We start from the raw sequence: 14,837 nt of genomic DNA, 5'->3' as shown, positions 1-14,837 counted from the left end.
TCTCCGCATGCCTCGGTTATCTCCTACCTGAGCCCTTTACTTATGCACTTTACTTTGTGATAGCCATAATGTTTCATGTTATATATCTTGCTATCACATATTTGTTTATCTTGCTTAGCATAAGTTGTTGATGCACATAGGTGAGCCTAGTTGTTTTAGGTTTTATGCTTGACAAATTAACCGCTAGGTTTATTCCGCATTTGTTCAAGCACTAGTAGAAAAAGGGCCTAATGTTCAGCTCATTAGTCCCGGTTTGTATTTGAGCCGACACTAATGTGACCATTAGTGCCGGTTCCAATGGCTAGGCGGGCCGCTCTCATTAGTACCAGTTCGTGGAGAACCTTTAGCACCGGTTTATGCCACGAACTGGTGCTAAAGAGAGTGGTGGCAGGATGTTGTCAGTCTGGGGCCCCTCCAACACCTTTAGTACCGGTTCATGCCACGAACCGGTACTAAAGGTCGTCCTATATAAACCCTTCGTCCACCCGCGATCGAGCTCGCTCTGTTTTTCCCCTTTCCCCTCTCCTCTCTGTTCTTCCCCTCTTCCTCGAGCTCATCACACATTTTGCCCAAATTTTGTCAAGATTTGAAGGCCCCCATCCATTCAAGTGATCACAAAGGTAAGCAACTTTGTCCTTTCCATCTCTCATTGCTAGATTAGCTCTTGCAATGCTTTATATAGTGATTAATTTGTGGGTTTTAGTAATTTGGGAGGAATTATATGTGGTAGTTTATTTGATTTATATGCAATTTAAGCTCAAAATAACTCTTAGTTTGCATATGTAGGTGTGGTTTACTTAGTGCCTTCCCGTCTCCGTCCTAAGCACCGCTGATCGTCCGCACCGTCCCGTCGCCAGCACCACCTTGTGGTGAGCCTCTTGTTCTTATATTTTTATATATAAAAAATCATGCTTGTGTGATTTAGATATATAGTTACTTGTATAATTATCTTACCCATATGTTGTTTGTTATTCATAGTGCCATGGTTTTGATATCCGTCCCCGTCGGCCCTCGTCCGGGTTATGATTCGGATGTGGTATATTTTCTTTTATAACTATTTGTTGCATTTCGTGTTTATGGCAAATTATGCCCATCAAGTTGACAGATATTTTTACGGAAAAACTAACGCCCACACGTGTGGGCATTTGCACACCGCCCACACGCCTCCATCACTACTCATTTTGCCACGTATGAATAGATGACATCAGCAGAAATCTTTTTGGTTTTCGGTTTAAAAATGTTTTATCTCCTAATTTAAAAAGCGAATAAAAAATCTGTTTTCACCATTAAATCCGTCTCGACGAGATCTTCAAAACTAGACCCCATGTTGATATGTTTCGACGAATTTTTTTTTTGCCCAAAAGTTGCCATGATGTTTACACTGTGGTTGCCATAGTGCTTAAACTAAAGTTGCCATGTGGCAATTTTGTTTGTAGATCATGGCAATTTTAGTTTTTGATGATGGCAATTCCAGTACTTTGAGCATGAAAATACTTTTTTGTATGAACCATGGAAATTTGCACGTATCATGGCAATTTGCACGTATCATGGCAATTTTAGTTTATGGTGCATGGCAAGTCTAGTTTCTTAATTCCCCATTTTATAATATGTCAAAATTACTTTTAAATGTAGAAGAAAATAGCTGAAACATATCATGACAATTTTAGTGTAAACATCATGGCAATTCATGTGCAATAGAGATGGCAACTTTTAACCAAAAAAAATTGTCGAAATATATTGATATGAGATCTAGTTTCGAAGATCTCGTCGCGAGGGATTTAATGGTGAAAACGGATCTTCAATCGGATTTTTCATTTAAGAGATAAAACATTTTAAAAACTGAAAATCCAAAAAGATTTCCACATGCATCCATGCGGTGACATGGCGTACTCTGTGTGTTATAGTGCGTGTGGGCAGGTTTAGCTCCCACCACACGTGTGGGCGTTAGCTCAAAATAACTCTTAGTTTGCATATGTAGGTTCTTAGTGCCTTCCCGTCTTCGTCCTAACCACCGCTGATCGTCTGCATCGTCCCGTCGCCGGCACCACCTTGTGGTGAGCCTCTTGTTCTTATCTTTTTTTTAATATAAAACAATCATGTTTGTGTGATTTAGATATATAGTTACTTGTATAATTATCTTACCCATATGTTGTTTGTTATTCATAGTGCCATGGTTTTGATATCCGTCCCCGTCGGCCCTCGTCCGGGTTATGATTCGGATGTGGTATATTCTCTTTTATAAATATTTGTTGCATTTCATGTTTATGACAAATTATGCCCATCAAGTTGACATAGATATTTTTATCTAGGAGGTATGTGAACTGAAAATTCCAATCGACCCTATTGTCGAGAGGTTAAATTTAGTTGAAAGAGAAAACGAGTATTTGAAAGAAAAATTGAAAAGAATTGAGGGGGAGAAGATGGAATTGGAATTGCATGTTGCCGATGTCGTCGATGATCACAAGATCAAGATGGAGAAAATGCGCTTGAAGATTAGAAAGATTAGAAAATATGCCATTGATAGTGAGGCTTGGTATCATTATGCTGTTGGATCAATTGTTACCTTAGTTGCGATCTTTATCGCATTTGTTGTTGCATTTAAATGCTTTAGCTAGAGAGTTATTTGTATGTTTGTTTTATGAGAATAAGTGTTGTAAGAACTTTATGTATGAACTTTAATTTATGTATGAACTTGTATTAATTTGGTCTTTTCGGTGTTGTGTAATGAAGATGAGCCGGTAATGGATGTACGATGAACGATGCTCTCCCCAGTTCGTTGATGGCGTGCATACTTTTCTTCTTGCGGCTAAGGCAAACAAGCGGGCGGATGGTTTTTGTAACCGCCCCAAAATTGGGTTATCAATTTTTGTGCTGTTATTCTCTCCTGGCACTCATTTTCAAAATTTTCTCCTGAGTTTGCTGGATGACTCTGAGAAATTTTGTCATTTCCAACCTTTCAAAACCTTCCTCATGTATTTTTCAGTGGGCAAGACCTCATTTGCATCAGCTCAAATCCTCTCAAACCCTAATTCCAAATTTTTGGAATTTGGATAGGTCCTTTGTGCTTACAAAGGAGCCATCATTTTCCTTGATCTGTTGATCCTCCCAATTGTTCCCAGAGATCTTCCTAACTTTCTGAACCTTGGATATGCAAAAATATTGCTAAGTCCAATGCAATATTTTTGAATTATGATTTATTCCTTTTCTTGCCTTTTTGAGGAATAAAATCCAAAGGCATAGCTAGCCATCTCCTAAATTCATGAGAATTGGTGGAGTTGATACTTATGCCTAATCCAAGCTCTGGGAAGTATATTGGCCATAATTAAATAAGGAAAATTGCCTTTTTCTTATTTATTGCCAATATTGCATTTCTGCCATTTTCCAAAGGAACTACTATTTTTATAGCAGAGAAAATTCCCACATAAATTGTGGAGCTTGTCCTTGCTATATAATCACTAGTTACATCCTAATCTCATGTTCCTCAGTTCAAAAATTTGGCACATGATCCAATGCAAGTTTCTGCCTTCTCTGAAATTTTGCAAAGGAAGTACTTTATTACTAATTCCAATTGAGCTGCAATTTGGCAGGGTGTTTAACATTGGTAAATAACCCATGGATACCAAAGATAAGCTCAATCCATTCATCCTAGCTCCCTGTGCAATTTTTCAAAGTTTCTGACTAGAATGCAACTTTGTGAAGGAAGTACCTTCATAGAGTTTCCAAATGGGATGAAACTTTTCCATCCTCTCAAGTATCTCAAATCATTAGCCTCCACCAAAATTCAGTTCATTTCATTGAACTATGTGAGCACAGGAGCAATTCTTGTTTTCTATCCAAATTTTCAGTTTGTGAAGCAAGTGTATTTTATCTTGCTCCATTATGGCTGAAAATATCCCCAGGTATTCTAATATCCATATAACCTATCTCCACAAGATTTGGCTAATTTCATCTGGCCAATTGCCCTGAGGATTTTTCTGAAGTTTTTGGACAGAAATGATAGCTGTGAAGGAAGTACCATTTTGGTAAGTCCATTTAGTATGAAATTTTTATAGAATCATTGTATGTCCAAATCATCAAGATTTGCCAAGTTTTAGCTCAATCCATCACTCCTAGTGAGTGCTTCATCATGATTCAGTTTCTGGGTCAGATTTGGTAGTTGTACAGCAACTGTGGTAAATAGTTGTTCAAATTACCTCAAAACTCCCAGGACCGTAGTCCTTTCTACCCTAAGCCTCCCAGACAACCATTTTACCATTTCACCTCTCTGGTTTTATCTCTAGGATGTTGCCAAGTTTGCAATAGCGAACTTGTGTAGCTTGGTTTACTCAGCTCAATTTGTCTCTGCCCGTTTCTTTACCATGGTAATACTCCACTCTGGAAGGACTACGCGGTAGACATGAGGTGGCCTCAGTAAAAACTCCAGAGCGCGCCATGTCAGTGGTGACTACGAGGGCAGCCAGCCAGAACGGTGGTCTAGCCACTGTTCTCGTTGGCAGCGCTGCTCCGACCGTCTCTGGCCTCGCCATTAATGTCCTACAGCTCCCCTCGACGTCGTATTCCCTCTGGACCTCTGGCCCCCTTCGTTTTCTTCTCCGGCTAGCCGTGCCAACGCTCGAGCAGTGCGTGCCAGTGAGCTCGTCCTCTTCCTCGCCGGTGTTCGCTTCCTCCTCTTGTCCTCGAGCCTTGCTCGTCTCCGTGACCTCTGCGCCGCGTCTGCTCCCTCCTCGTCGCCTTCCCACCGCTTCCCATGAGCTTTGGCCGTGCCTGCCGACACCGTGCCCCTCGCCGGCGCACGGACACGTCGCATGCCGCGTGCCACCTCCTCCCCCCCTCGAGCTCTCCCGCGGCTATTTAAGCGCACCCCGAGCTCTCTCGCAGTCCACCATCCGTCCCCGAGCCTCTCCCCGAGCCCGGAGCCCCTCTCTGACCACCACCGTCGCCATGGCCGTCGCCTTGGGTCTCGCCCGATTTCGGTAACCCCGAGCTCCCCTCGCCGTTCCTCCACCACCTCCGCAACCCTCAGGCCTCAGCCCTCCCGTTCCCCCAGCATAGCCCCATCTTCTCCGGTGGCCGAAGCTTCTCTCCGCCGCGGGCCCTACTGCTCCTTCTCCCGCGCTCCTCGCCGGAAACGGAGACTACCCCGGGGTGCGCCTCCTCCTCCTGTGCCCGTGGGTAGGTCACTCGTCGCCTGCCGTGGCCGGACGCGCCGGCGAGCGCCGTTGGGGCGGGCGCCTCCCCTCGGCCAGGCGCGCGTCGAGCGGGAGGAGGAAGAAGCCAGGCCAGGCGGGCCCCTTCCCGCGCGGCCCCACCTGTCGGCGACCAAAGGGCCTGGCCTAGTGCCACGTCAGTTAAGTGGCGGCGCCTCGGGCCGTTTTCCGCTTTCGCTACCCCGAAAGCGTATTTTCTCCTCTTCTTCGGGCCAGAATGCGCTTTCCTCTCTGGAAAGCGTATTTCTGAGAAAGACGCGATCTGTTTTTCTGCCAGGGCCCAGTTTGTAATGATTTTCTTTACCGATAGGTCCTTGGTAGTTAAACAGTCATATCTTTTTACCCGTAGCTTCGAATCAGGTAAATCCAAAGCCCATGTCTTCGTTTCGTCGAGCCCGTGCCATTTTGCCCTTGCCCGTAAACAGCCCCCTCCGAGAGAGAACTGTTTCCGACAAATCTTTTTCCGATTGTTTCACACTTCTCCCCGGAGTATTTGTCGAACCCCAGGCAAGCCAACCTCTTATCATGAGCCCCGAACTTTCATGTTGACTTTGCTTGCACCCTGTGTGTGTGTAGTTGCAGTTGTTTCTTATCGTTTTCATCTGCAATTATTCTGTTATGCTTATCATGCATGCTTGTGTTTTCATGATATCTTTTGCCATGCTAATTAGAATGTTTTTGTTAATGCCATGTCACTACTCTATTTTATTTTCATGTCATCGTTCTAAAATGCTATGATGATTGAAATGCCCTGTTAATATGCTAGCACTTGGTATTGTCATGTTCTTTATGTTATAGTTGTGCACTTGAGAAGTTCGATATTTTGCCATGCATTTGTATGCTGCATGCTCACTGTTGCATTCATGTTAAATATGCTCATGATGATGGAGAAGTTAATAAAATGACTTAATAATAACCAACCTCCTCCGTCATCGATGGGATCGAGGCATAGTGCCACCAAATCGAACTTTTTCAGTGCATCCACATTTGCCTTATGGGAAGGCCTTAATGCGATCTATTGCCATGCCTCTCGTTGGTGCCTCCAACTAGGGAAGGTTATGGGCATGCTTACCCTGATCAGGTAGGCGGACATAACCTTGTGTGCCCGTTGTTAATATTTTTGGTACCGGTCCCCGTGAGGGACGTTTTGGCCACGACGGTGGTCGTTGTGTCTTTGGTAGACACGGGACCACATAGGACTAGCCCAGTTGGGAGTAGGTCGGAGTGGCCGGGAGAGTGTCATGGCAGTAGATCGGTTTCGTCGGAATGCCGTTGGTCCACCCGAATGGGATGACGAGGCCATGGGTTCCGTGGTGTGGGTACAGTGTGCTACCTCTGCAGAGTGTATATAAAGTCTATCGATAGCAACAAGTTCGTAGTAGGTCCCACTATCAGGTCTTGGTCGAAATGGAGGATAAACCTAAAATAATTAAGTTGGTAAATGAAGATGTGATAACAAGAAAATGGTGACTTGGACTATGAGATAGTCGTGAGAAGTCACGGCGATGGTTTGATATGATCATGAGACGAGGTCTCGGTGAGTGTTGGAGACCAAGTGTTGGTCGTGGTTGTGATCGCCGGAAAGATCACTGTTCGGTTGCGAGGTAACCCATTGGTAAGAGAGTCCGAGGGACTCGGTGCACAAGTTTGGTTGCATTGCAGGAGTAATATGTTGCATTTAAAAACCAAGGCAGAACAGAAGATGATTGCATAAAGTTAACATGCTATGTCTGCATTGGATATTATTGGTGGTTTATTTTCAACATAGTTTCATGATGCCATGCCATGCTTTGACTGATATGTTAAATTATGCCATGATTGAGATGACATGCTATGTTTTGCCTTTGCCGTGTTAGAAGTATGATCTGATATGCCATGTCATTGCCATGTTAGTAGATGTTATGATTTTGTTCATGCTCAGTTGAATTTTTATCATGCCATGTTTAGTAATTGATATGAGATAGGCTGTTGCATGCGCTCGGTTCTCGCTTTGTCTTCTGCTTGTTTGGATGCTATGTATTTGGTTGTCTTGCAAGTACATTCAATGTACTGACCTGGCGTGTCATGCCAGTTTTGTAGGTCGTACCCGAGTTGTCCGCTTGATCCGTCGTGCTAGGCCGTAACCTTGCCAGTCCTGTGAGTTGTGGAGCCCAGCCAGAGTTGATGAGCCGCCAAACCAAGACTTCCGCCGCCATTTAAATAGCCTTAGGGCTATGCCAGATAATTGTATTCATCAATGATGTAAGCTTATGCACATGTATTTGATGAATATTATTGTACCGGGAATGCTGTATTATGGACCTGTCGTGCGTCAGGTGTTATCCTGGGCTGACGTGCGAAGGCCCCCTGCTCCATGCGGATCGGGGTGCCACAGTTTTATGCCTTGTCCATGTGCTGGCTGTAAGAATGGTCGAAATTACTCTAAGTTAAAAACCACTCACGTCCACTTGTTTGAGTCCGGTTTCATGCCCCACTATAATTTTTGGACCAAGCACGGAGAAAGAGGGGTTATGATGGAAGACAATGAAGAAGAAGAGGACAACGACAGCTATCCTGGCCATGGGTTCCCTGAATACGATGGTACAACAATGGGGGAAGAAGCTGAGCCGGCAATGCGGGAAGAAGCTAAGCCGACAATGCGGGAAGAAGCTGAAGAAGAGGCATCAGATGAGCCCGCTGATGATCTAGGTCGGGCCATTGCCGATGCAAACAGAAACTGCGCAAGTGAAAAGGAGAACAAGAAGTTGCAGTGCATGCTAGAGGATCACAAGAAATTGTTGTACCCGAATTGCAAAGCTGACAAGAAAAAGCTGGGCACCACACTAGAATTGCTACAATGGAAGGCAGAGAATGGTGTATCTGACAAGGGATTTGGAAAGTTGCTGGTAATGTTAATGAAGATTCTTCGAAAGGACAACGAATTGCCCGAGAGTACATACGAAGCAAAGAAGGTTGTCTGCCCTCTAGGGTTAGAGGTGCAGAAGATACATGCATGCCCTAATGACTGCATCCTCTACCGTGGTGAGTACGAGGATTTGAAAGCGTGCCCGGTATGCGGTGCATTGCGCTATAAGATCAACCGCGATGACCCTGGTGATGTCGAGGGCGAGCACCCCAGGAAGAAGATTCCTGCCAAGGTGATGTGGTATGCTCCTATAATACCGCAGTTGAAACGTTTGTTCCTAAACAAAGAGCATGCCAAGGCGATGCGATGGCACACAGAAGACCGTAAGAAAGAAGGGAAGTTGAGAGTACCCGCTGACGGTTCGTAGTGGAGAAAAATTGAGAGAAAGTACAGGAAGGACTTTGCAGGTGACGCAAGGAACGTATGGTTTGGTCTAAGCGCAGATGGCATTAATCCTTTTTGGGAGCAGAGCAGCAACCATAGCACCTGGCTTGTGACTCTATGTATGTATAACCTTCCTCCTTGGTTGTGCATGAAGCGGAAGTTCATTATGATGCCAGTGCTCATACAAGGCCCTAAGCAACCCGGCAACGACATTTATGTGTACCTAAGGCCATTAGTTGAAGAACTCTTACAACTGTGGAATGGAACGGGTGTACATGCGTGGGATGAGCACAGACAGGAAGAATTTGACCTAAAGGCGTTGCTGTTCGTGACCATCAATGATTGGCCTGCTCCTTAGTAACCTTTCAGGACAGACAAACAAGGGATACCGCGCATGCACGCACTGTTTGGATGATATCAACAGTATATATTTGCATAATTGTAAGAAGAATGTGTACCTGGGACATCGTCGATTTCTTCCGAGTAGGCCTCCCGTAAGAAAGAAAGGCAAGCATTTCAAAGGTGAGGCGGATCACCGGACGAAGCCTCGCCACCGTACTGGTGCTGATGTACATGATATGGTCAAGGATTTGAAGGTAATCTTTGGAAAGGGTCCTGGCGGACAACCGGTTCCGAATGACGCTGACGGACGCGCACCCATGTGGAAGAAGAAATCTATATTTTGGGACCTGCCCTATTGGAAAGACCTAGAGGTCTTCTCTGCAATCGACGTGATGCACATGACGAAGAATCTTTGCGTGACCCTGCTTGGCTTCTTGGGTGTGTATGGGAAGACAAAAGATACACCAGAGGCACGGGAGGACCAGCAACGTATGCACGGAAAAGACGGCATACATCAGGGTCATGCCAGCTACGCTCTTACCAAAGAAGAGAAGGAAATCTTGTTTGAATTCCTGCTCAGTATGAAGGTACCGTCTGGCTTCTCGTCGAATATAAAGGGAATAATAAATATGGCAGAGAAAAAGTTCCAGAACCTAAAGTCTCATGACTGCCATGTGATTATGACGTGATACGTCTCCAACGTATCTATAATTTTTGATTGTTCCATGCTATTATATTATCTGTTTTGGATGTTTAATGGGATTTAATATGCTCTTTTATATTATTTTTGGGACTATCCTATTAACTAGAGGCCCAGTGCCAGTTTTTGTTTTATTTTTTCCTATTTTAGAGTTTCGCACAAAAGGAATACCAAACCGAGTCCAAACGGAATGAAACCTTCGCGATGATCTTTCTTGGACCGAAAGCAAACCAGAAGACTTGGAGATGAAGTCGGAGACGCAACGAGGCGGCCACGAGGCAGGAGGGCATGCCCAGGGGTAGGTGCGCCTCCACCCTCGTGGGCCCCTCGTAGCTCCACCGATGTACTTGTTTCGCCTATATATACTCTTATACCCTAGAAACATCAGGGAGAGCGACGAAACCACTTTTCCACCGCCGCAACCTTCTCTACCCGTGAGATCCCATCTTGGGGCCTTTTCCGACGATCTGCCGCATGGAGAATCGATCACGAAGGGCTTCTACATCAACACCATAGCCTCTCCGATGAAGCGTGAGTAGTTTACCACAGACCTTCGGGTCCATAGTTATTAGCTAGATGGCTTCTTCTCTCTCTTTGATTCTCAATACAAAGTTCTCCTCGATGTTCTTGGAGATCTATTCGATGTAATACTCTTTTGCGGTGTGTTTGCCGAGATCCGGTGAATTGTGGATTTATGAACTTGATTATCTATGGATATTATTTGGTTCTTCTTTGAATTCTTATATGCATGATTTGATACATTTGCAAGTCTCTTCGAATTATCGGTTTAGTTTGGCCTACTAGATTGATCTTTCTTGCAATGGGAGAAGTGCTTGGCTTTGGGTTCAATCTTGCGGTGTCCTTTCCCAGTGACAGAAGTGGCAGCTAGGCACGTATTGTATTGTTGCCATTGAGGATAAAAAGATGGGATTTATATCATATTGCTTGAGTTTATCCCTCTATATCATGTCATCTTGCTTAATGCGTTACTCCGTTCTTATGAACTTAATACTCTAGGTGCATGCTGGATAGCGGTCGATGTGTGGAGTAATAGTAGTAGATGCAGAATCGTTTTGGTCTACTTGACACGGACGTGATGCCTATATTCATGATTATTGCCTTAGATATCTTCATAACTATGCACTTTTCTATTAATTGCTCGACAGTAATTTGTTCACCCATCGTAATACATGCTATCTTGAGAGAAGCCACTAGTGAAACCTATGGCCCCCGGGTCTCTTTCTTATTATATTGCATCTCTTTTATTTACATCGCATCTCGTTTACTATTTTGCAATCTTTACTTTCCAATCTATACAACAAAAATACCAAGAATATTTATTTTACTATCTCTATTAGATCTCACTTTTTCGAGTGACCGTGAAGGGATTGACAACCCCTTTATCACGTTGGTTGCAAGGTTCTTGATTGTTTGTGCAGGTACTAGGTGACTTGTGTGTTGTCTCCTACTAGATTGATACCTTGGTTCTCAGAAACTGAGGGAAATACTAACGCTACTTTGCTGCATCACCCTTTCCTCTTCAAGGGAAAACCAACGCATGCTCAAGAGGTAGCATGACGCAACTGCTTCCGGTTGCATTGAGGGGGCTTCTACCAGAAAATGTCCGATTAGCCATTGTGAAGCTATGTGCATTCCTCAACGCAATCTCTCAGAAGGTAGTCGATCCAAAAATCATACCAAGGTTAGAGAATGATTTGGTGCAATGTCTTGTCAGTTTCGAGTTGGTGTTCCCACTATCCTTCTTCAACATCATGACACACGTCCTAGTTCACCTATGCGAAGAGATTAACGTTCTGGGTCCTGTATTTCTACACAATATGTTCCCCTTTGAGAGGTTCATGGGAGTCTTAAAGAAATATGCTCACAACCGTGCTAGGCCAGAAGGAAGCATATCCAAGGGCCATGAAAATGAGGAGGTCATTGAGTTTTGTATTGACTTTATTCCTGACCTTAAGCCGATTGGTGTTCCTGAATCGCGGCATAAGGGCAGACTGGGTGGAAAAGGCACGCTAGGAGGGAATCAAATAATATGTATGGACGTGCATTCTCTCCCTCAAGCACACTACACAGTTCTACAGAATTCCGCCTTGGTGGCTCCGTATATGGAGGAACACAAGAATTTTCTACGCTCCAAACACCCGGAGTAGTCTGACGACTGGATTACACGTGAACAAATGGGGACTTTCGCCGATTGGTTGCTGTCGGCGTTCTAGGAACGGGGGTCCCCAGACTTGCCTGCCTGCGCCCCACGACGTGGCTCTGCGAGCGGGCCCGTACGGCCCATCTTCACCAGCAAGCACTCAAGAATCTTGCGAGGGGCCAAGCCTCGCGAGGCGGACGACACAAGACCCCCTCGGGAGCGGCCTCAACAGGTTGGCTCGCGAGGGGCGGAGAGATCAAGGCAAGGCAAACCTCACGAGGTTCTCGTGACGTGAGCCATGACGATCAAAATCAGGCAGGCGCCAGCGCGCACAATGTCCTTGTTTCCTCTTTGGTGCTAAGGAGGAAAGCGTAGGCGCGGAGTACCAAGGCGTCAAGCAAAGGTTTCCATATCAGTGCAACGAGACCAAGACCAGCAGGACGGCAAGACGGAGGTCACCATGGAGCCCAAGGCGGCGTCACCACCAGAGCCTTTTGCAGGCGAAGACTGCTTTTGTCAGGATAAGCTATACTATCTGTCCCCTTTCGAATTGGCCGTTGTTGGCTCCCTTCCCGCTCAATATTTGGGGAGAGGACCAGGGCCTCTATAAATAGGGCTAGCCACCATAGTAGGAGGCATCTCATCTTGAGTAATCCTCACACACACAAGTTCACCAGGCACAAGAACACCTCAACCTCAGAAGGCTGTTCTTCCCCTTGTACTGTTCATCCTTAGCCCAAGAGGCAATCCACCACCACCACACTGGAGTAGGGTATTACACCACAATGGTGGCCCGGACCAGTATAAATCTTGTGTCCTTTGTGTTGCGAGTTCGTCGAGCTAGCCCTTGAGATCTTAGTAAAGCTAGGACGCGGATCGGTAGGGGGAGATCTTCGTGCGCACCCCAGTGTTCGAACCTTCAGGGTTTTGCCAGAACCCGTGATCCGACATTTGGCACGCCAGGTAGGGGTCTGCCGAAGCTTCCTTTCTGTCGCTCCACGTCCCGTTGCTTCATTGTCTCCATGGCGGATGCACGCCGCGCTCGCGCTGAGCGCCTGGCTGCCCTTGCCGCCCGCGTTGCTCAGACGGCTCCTGTCGGTGGGCCACCACGTCGTTCTCCGTCGCCTGCCGCCAACGCCGCCACCGGCCCAGCGGGAAACGAGCAGCAAGCATCCTCGCTGCACCCCTCGGTTCGGCGGGACGGCCGCACCACCACTCCATCGCTGACCCCGGCCGGTTCGTCATCCCACGCTCGTCGCGCTCCCGTGGATGCGCAGGGTGCTCTGTGCATGGCGCGCGAGCTCTGGCGCTACCGCCCCGTCGACGACCTCTACGAGGACTGGCTCGACCCATCGCCGAGCTTGTCAGCGCCGCAGGGGGCTCCCCTGCGCCGTCCCTCTCGCTGCCTCGCCCTCCGCCAGCCACGGGCGGCGTGGCCCATGGAGCGCCTCCACCACCTCTGCCCCGAGACGGAGTCTTGGCGCCAAGGCGAGCGGCCCCACAACGCGACCTGCCGCGTCCAGCGCTCGCGCAAGAAGAAAGAAGCTGTCAAGAAGTCCCTTGGCCGCGAGAAAACGCCCCCGCACTCCCTGCGCCACCGTGGCAAGACCGCGTGCCGCCTGCGGTGGCGGTGCGTGGACCTCATCAAGAACAAGTTCTCCACCAGCACAGAGCCCCTGTGACCATGGCAGGCTGCCGCGCCTTCACCCCTGAGCTGCGTAGCGTCGCCTGGCCTGGCAAGTTCAAGCCGGATCTACGTCCTCGCTACGACGGCACCACCGACCCCGTGGAGTTCCTGCAGCTCTACGAGCTGAGCATCGAGGCGGCCAACAACGACGAGAAAGTAATGGCGAACTGGTTTCCCATGGCTCTCAAGGATGGTGCCCGCTCTTGGCTCCTAAACCTGCCACCAGGCTCGATCTCCTCCTGGGACGAGAGCGCGACCGTTTCGTTGCCAACTTTCAGGGCACTCGCGACCGCCCACCGCCCGCGGGTGACCTACGCCGCGTCAAGCAACAACCAGGAGAGACCCTCCAGAAGTACATCCAGCGCTTCAACAACGTTCGCCTCAAGATCCCCAAGGTGACGGACGAGGCCATATCTTCGCGTTCTCTGATGGCATCCGCTGTCGGTGTCAAAACCGGTGGATCTCGGGTAGGGGGTCCCGAACTGTGCGTCTAAGGCGGATGGTAATAGGAGGCGGGGGACACGATGTTTACCCAGGTTCGAGCCCTCTCGATGGAGGTAATACCCTACTTCCTGCTTGATTGATCTTGATGATGTGAGTATTACAAGAGTTGATCTACCACGAGATCGTAGAGGCTAAACCCTAGAAGCTAGCCTATGGTATGATTGTTGTCGTCCTACGGACTAAACCCTCCGGTTTATATAGACACCGGAGGGGGCTAGGGTTACACAGAGTCGGTTACAAGGGAGGAGATCTACATATCCGTATTGCCAAGCTTGCCTTCCACGCCAAGGAGAGTCCCATCCGGACACGGGACGAAGTCTTCAATCTTGTATCTTCATAGTCCAGCAGTCCGGCTAAAGGATATAGTCTGGCTGTCCGAGGACCCCTAATCCAGGACTCCCTTAGTAGCCCCTGAATCAGGCTTCAATGACGATGAGTCCGGCGCGCAGATTGTCTTCGGCATTGCAAGGCGGGTTCCTCCTCCGAATATTCCATAGTAGATTTTGAACACAAGGATAGTGTCCGGCTCTGCAAAACAAATTCCACATACAAATGTAGAGAGAATAATATTTCCACAGATCTAATCTGCTGACACATTTGGCAGCATGACATCACACCACGGCCCGGTCATTATTCGAACCGTTTTTCTCAACCAGCTACTGCACATATTGCGAGGCAGTTTTCTTGGCACGTCTTGTCGAAGCAGAGATCGTGTCCCCTTATCATGGGATTCTCATCAATACGGGTGTGGGTAACCCAATCGTGCCATCAATTACGGCGCTTGGGGAATAAGCGGTTTTACCAGGCAAGTGGGGAGGCAAAGAATCCATGCTGCCTTTATAAGGGGATAAAGACTCCCTTTTGCACCCACGCTTTCTTCTTCCCGATCCATTCCCCTTTGCCCAAGCTCCAGCGCCCAAGCGTTCATCTTCTCTGCCCATAAAGGC

This window comes from Triticum aestivum, chromosome 3D, assembly GCF_018294505.1.
Source record: "Triticum aestivum cultivar Chinese Spring chromosome 3D, IWGSC CS RefSeq v2.1, whole genome shotgun sequence".
In the NCBI taxonomy this organism is placed as follows: Eukaryota; Viridiplantae; Streptophyta; class Magnoliopsida; order Poales; family Poaceae; genus Triticum; species Triticum aestivum.
The sequence above is the reverse complement of the archived record's forward strand: the minus strand, read 5'-3'. Positions refer to the sequence as shown.